The sequence below is a fragment of the Euphorbia lathyris genome, chromosome 2, assembly GCF_963576675.1.
Source record: "Euphorbia lathyris chromosome 2, ddEupLath1.1, whole genome shotgun sequence".
Classification (NCBI taxonomy): Eukaryota; Viridiplantae; Streptophyta; class Magnoliopsida; order Malpighiales; family Euphorbiaceae; genus Euphorbia; species Euphorbia lathyris.
Genome location: NC_088911.1, coordinates 35,836,712 through 35,842,711, shown reverse-complemented (window position 1 = coordinate 35,842,711; position 6,000 = coordinate 35,836,712).

The following is a 6,000-nucleotide window of genomic DNA, read 5'->3' as shown; positions in this document are numbered from 1 at the left end:
CATTTAGAATAATGTATACCTTGCTAGTTTTTCTTTTATAATGTATGAATCACCTTTAAATTCAGCTACTTTACAGGTTCAAGAAATTTAATGCTGCTGTTTTGATGGTTAATTGTCCTTGTCATCGTCATGAGAATCATCGTACTGATTGAACGACTTCAATGCTCGGAACTTGTTAAAATGTTCATTCTCCAACCGGGTTCAACAATAATTACCTTTCAAACAATAGCAAACTCAAACTCTATACATATGGAAACCAAACTAGGCTTCAACTCAGCACATAATGGTTATAAACTCATCAAATGAGTACTGTCATGACAAATCTGAAAAAGCTCCGGATGATCTCCGGGCAGGCTATTAGAGTGGATGCAGCCAATTTGTGATGTTTTTGCAGGTTGGATTCCAATACCATTTGCATCTAAGCAACTCTTAGTATCCCATTCAAGGCCTAAAGGAGAAAATAGCCCCAAAATCATTTTCAAATTCAGCAGATTGAATAGAGAAGTATTGTAGCAAACTAGACACTTTTTATGTACAAGTTTGTCTCTTAGGAAAGGGTTCTTTCAAAGCATTGTATGTATTCATTTCATCTTTATCTTCACATAATCGACAGAATAATAATAATTAAAACCAAAGGAGCATGGCTGTATCCGATGTAACTAAATTAGAGGAGAATATTAGCATATGAATATGCAAACAATATCCGATCTTAAGCTGACACCGAATTCAACGCCTCATCGAGATAGCTATTGTGGTTCCGAGTTTGTCGTTGAATATCATTTTTTTTATCATTGCATTTCAATTCCTATGTATTGATTTATTTTTCTCAATTCAATTGATTTAACTATATGTTAATATAGAAATATTTCAATTGTAACCGGTTTCATTATTTACTTCGAACATATGTATTCCGGTTTACATTTATATCAATAAATACCAATTTTTTTCCAAATCTCATGTCAATCTCGCACTTTTATTTCCTTTATTTTACTCGTTTTTAATTTATTCGCATTATCTTAAATAAAATTAAATTATCTAGCAAAGTTTTTATAACGACGCTAGAGACCGAAGATGGACTTTTTCAAGCCTTGCATCCCTCATCAATCGCATCGTTTAGATTTCAAGTTTTGACGCGCAATTTCCATAAACTTAACCCATTTTAATTGAGAAATAATTTCTCTGGCACGACCGCACCCTAATCACACGTGACTAGGTTGAAAATTAGCATTATTCACTAAATATCGCTAACACTATTGAATATATTTTTGGGCAAAGTACTAAAAAAAAATGTTTGCCGTTACCCTATTTGCAAATAGAGGTTTTTTGTTTAAAGGTTTACAAATAAAGGTACATGATATGTTTTTTATTTTATAAAATAACGTATTTTAAATTACATTGTTAAGTTCTGATACAATTATGAACATTTTTATTTTATTCTTTAAATTACATTTACATATTGACAAAACAAATATCAAAGATTAAACCGCGTGAAATGAACTTAAATATAAATTTAGTTTAGTAAAACACATAAAGTTTCTGTTCAATGGTTTATGGTTTCGATTTAGAGAGTTGCGTTTTAAAAAAGGGACTGTATTTTATAGATATTGAAAAATAATTGTTTACAAGATAAAAATAGCACCGGCGCACTCCACCAATCCCAGTTGTAGTATTTTTCCAATTTGATTTTCATTATGAGCTGTAGACATGAATAGCGTGCATACCCAAAGGTTTGGCATAATTGTAAGGTAGAATTACAGTAAAATAATCTTTCCAACTCTCGCCCCAGTTTTTACCTTTTTTAACTTTCTTATAGAAGAATACTGGATTTGTTTTGTTTTGTTTCCTTTTAATTCCTGCAATGAACATACTGGATTTTCCATTGTCAAAAAAATCGGTAATCATATCCTCAGAAATTTCCAATCTTCCCATATAAAAATTCGAATTCTGAATATTCTATTTGCTATATGAGCTCATCTTGTGATTGATTCTCTCTCTATATATAAATCAAATTATTAAATAATTTTTTACTTTAGATTTTCATGTGTTCATCGTATTTTTGGTTAATTTTTCAGAAATACTGATAGGTTCTGGAATAAATTTCCAACAATTATATTCTAAAGTGCCTAAAATCATTAAAGAATAGAACAGAAGAAAACAAAGAGAAATTTAAAGAAGGAAGAATTGCAATAAAAAAAAAACAAGTTTGGAATCATGTTTTTATCTTGTGAGATGTTTTTTTTCAGATAATTTGTGATGAGAATCCTCGAAATCTGTTGTGGAACTCTTTTTCCTCAGGATTTGACGATTTATTGGATAATTTATGGAGCCAAAGTTCCTGCAATGGAAGTTAAAAAGCTTTCTGATATGACTTAGAAGCTCTCCTTGAGATTTCTCCTACCAATATGATGTTCAATTGTGCTCTTTTCGTGATTCCAATTAATTAATTCGAGACTGATACTTTTTTATTCAAATTAATCAGTTCCAGACCAACTCTTTTTGTGATGTTCAAACTCGAGATCTCTAGCTTTACCGACTTGATACTCTTAACAGCTCAAACCAACACGAATAACATGTTATTCAACACAACTAATTTATACAACTTGCCAGTCCAATTGCAACTATCCTACTAGCGTTTCAACATGTGCTTACACTGTAGGAAACAAATGAGGGTTACAGAAAAACCGAATTGAAATTAAGAATGGAAATCGGAAATCGAACTGTGCCGTGACGGAGGCCACTGCCTTGAAAGCGATTTCGGCAGACCGATGTGCAATCTGTAACTCCGGTCGCTCCCCAAGGTTAACACAGAAACCTTGCGAACGAGCGAGCGCGCGCATGTGATATATTTGCTAAAAACCACTTAACACAATTTAAAGGCTTCTAAAGCCCAACTCTATATATACCCACTCAAAGGGTTATAAGTTTCCCATGTGGGATTGTAAAAGTGCTCTTGAGAGCAAAGTGGTTAAAGACAAATATACCCCACACTTTCAAAGCCATTTTTATTCAACACACCAAAGTTTCAAAGCCATTTTTCTAACAATCCCCCACAAATGGCTTTATAAAAGCAATTTTGAAATAGTACAAAGAAGATAATTTTTTCTGGGCAAATAAAAAGAATAAGATAAGGTTATGAAGAACTTAAGTATCAATGTCTTTCGATTGAATTGATACGTAGTGAGATGAGGCAACATGGTGACGTTTTAGAAGTGAATTACTCTTGAACTTCTAAAACTTCATCTGAGACCCCACAACACGTAAATAACCTTAAAAACTTTTGCTGTTCTGCGATAATACATTACAACGCTTTTGAAGGCCATGCGTACACCTTGGGTCTCATGAGTGCTCTAGAAAGACTGTCTGAGTCTTTCATAGAAGGCGGCCCACCTCCACACTCAAGTAGGTGATCTCAAAATGAGATCATTAAGAGTTTCTCGTAACTCAACCTTCAAAACACATCCATCAGGTCCATGATCATGAACCACCACTTAATCGGGCTATGGATTACACACACACTATTATTTGCCATAGGAATGGGAGTAGTATAGTGCATAACAAGGACAATATGGCTTCGTTTGACCACGAATGGTGTCCACCATATTTCCTTTACTCAACAGGCTTTAGTCTCATTCCCCTCGACGACTGAAGTACAACTCTTCTAGGTAACCCTTTTGTAAAAGGATCTGCTAGATTCTTTTCCGACCTCACATAGTCTAGGGCAATTACTCCATTCTTCAAGAGTTGTTTCAAAATTCCATGTCTAATGCGAACAGGTCTTCTCTTTCCATTGTAGACACTATTCTTTGCAGTACCGATAGCTGCCTATGAATCACAATGCATTGAAATGGGTGCAGAAGAATTCCCCCACAACGGAACATCTGCTACTAGAGCCCTCAACCATTCTTCTTCTTGATTAGCCAGTTCAAGAGCTATAAATTCAGATTCCATGGTTGATCGAGCAATACAGGTTTGTTTGGATGATTTCCAAGACACTGCACCACCACCTCGAACAAAAACATAGCCACTGGTGGAACTCACCTTATCATTGTTAGATAACCAATTTGCATCAGTATATCCTTCTAAAACAGCAGGAAATTTAGTAAAGTGCAAACAATAATTCATGGTACCTCTTAAATATTTCAATAAGCGATAAAGTGCACTCTAGTGTTCATTATTTGGACAGTGAGTGTATCTACTCAATCTACTAACAGCATAGGCTATGTCCGGTCTAGTATGATTCATTAGGAACATTACACTACCTATGATCTTAGCATATTCCTCTTGGGAGACACTATTTCCTCCCTTATTACTTGTTAAATTTACACTAGGATCATAAGGAGTTCTAACTGGAACTACATCAAAACTGTTAAACTTTTTCAACAGTTTTTCAACATAATGTGACTGTCCTAATGAGAACCCATTTTCTGTCTTAGTAATTTTGATGCCGAGAATTACATCCGCTTCTCCCATGTCTTTCATGTCAAAGTGAGAAGAGAGAAAGGATTTTGTGTCATTAACCATATCTAGACTTGTCCCTAAGATAAGCATGTCATCCACATATAGGCATATAATCACATAATTTGAATCACAAGACTTAGAATAGACACATGTATCCGATCCATTAACCACATACCCATTGGAAAGTAAAACACTGTTAAATTTTTCATATCATTGCTTGGGTGCTTGTTTCAACCCATAGAGTGACTTTTTCAATTTGCACACTTTGTCCTCGTGTCCAGGTATGACGTGTCCTTCTGGTTGCTGTACATAGATCTCCTCTTCTAAATCCCCATTTAGAAAAGCCGTCTTTACATCCATTTGATGTATCACCAAGTTATGAATTGCTGCAATTGCAATAAGAACTCTAATAGTAGAGATTTTAGTAACAGGAGAATAAGTATCAAAATAGTCAATTCCTTTCTTTTGACTATAACCCACTACAACTAATCTAGCCTTAAATTTTTCAATGGATCCATCAGGCCTCAATTTTCGTTTAAATATCCATTTACACCTTATATGTCTAGAGCCTTTTGACAGATCAACTAATTCCCATGTATGGTTGGCCATAATGGAATCTATTTCACTCTTAATAGCTTCTTTCCAAAAATCAGCATCTATAGAAGTAATAGCTTCTTTATATGTTTTTGGGTCTTCTTCTATTAGATAGGAAGACATAATTTCATCAGTAATGTTGTCTGGGTTTTCTAATAGAAAGGCTGAAATGAAATATGGTCCAAAGCTATTTTCTATTCTTCTTCTTTTGCTTCTCCTAGGTTCTAGAGCAACATCATTTTCATTCTCATCCTGAGATAAAGATGAAGCAGACACAGTTGGAGTAGGAATATGTAATGAAGCAGAAGCACTAGTTGCATCACACTGTTTGTCTTTCCTTAAGGGAAAGGTGTTTTCAAAAAACACTACATCTCTAGATTCACATATGCTATAGTCGTTCATATTCATGAACCTATAAGCGGCACTATTTGAGGCATAACCAATAAAAACACAATCAAAGGTCTTGGGTCCTATGTTTGGTTTTTTAAAGGATGGAAAAGCAACTTTAGCAAGCAACCCCAAACTCTCAAAAAATTCAGATTGGGTGCAAACCCCTTCCACAATTCATAAGGAGTTTTATCTAATTTTTTATGAGGAACCCTATTCAGAATATAACATGCAGATAAGACAGCTTCTCCCCACATGTTATCAGATAACCCAGAACTAATTAACATGGCATTCATCATCTCTTTGAGAGTTCTATTTTTCCTTTCAGCTATATCGTTTTGTTGAGGTGTATACGGTGCACTAGTCTCATGTACAATGCCATTATTCTCACAAAAGGACTTAAGGAAAAAAGTTCCATACTCTCCTCCCCTATCGGACCTAAGCCTTTTTATTTTCTTGTCTAATTGATTCTCTACCTCTGATTTAAATTTAATAAACATATGCTCAGCCTCATCTTTTGATTTTAATAAATATACTTTGGTATATCTAGAGAAGTCATCA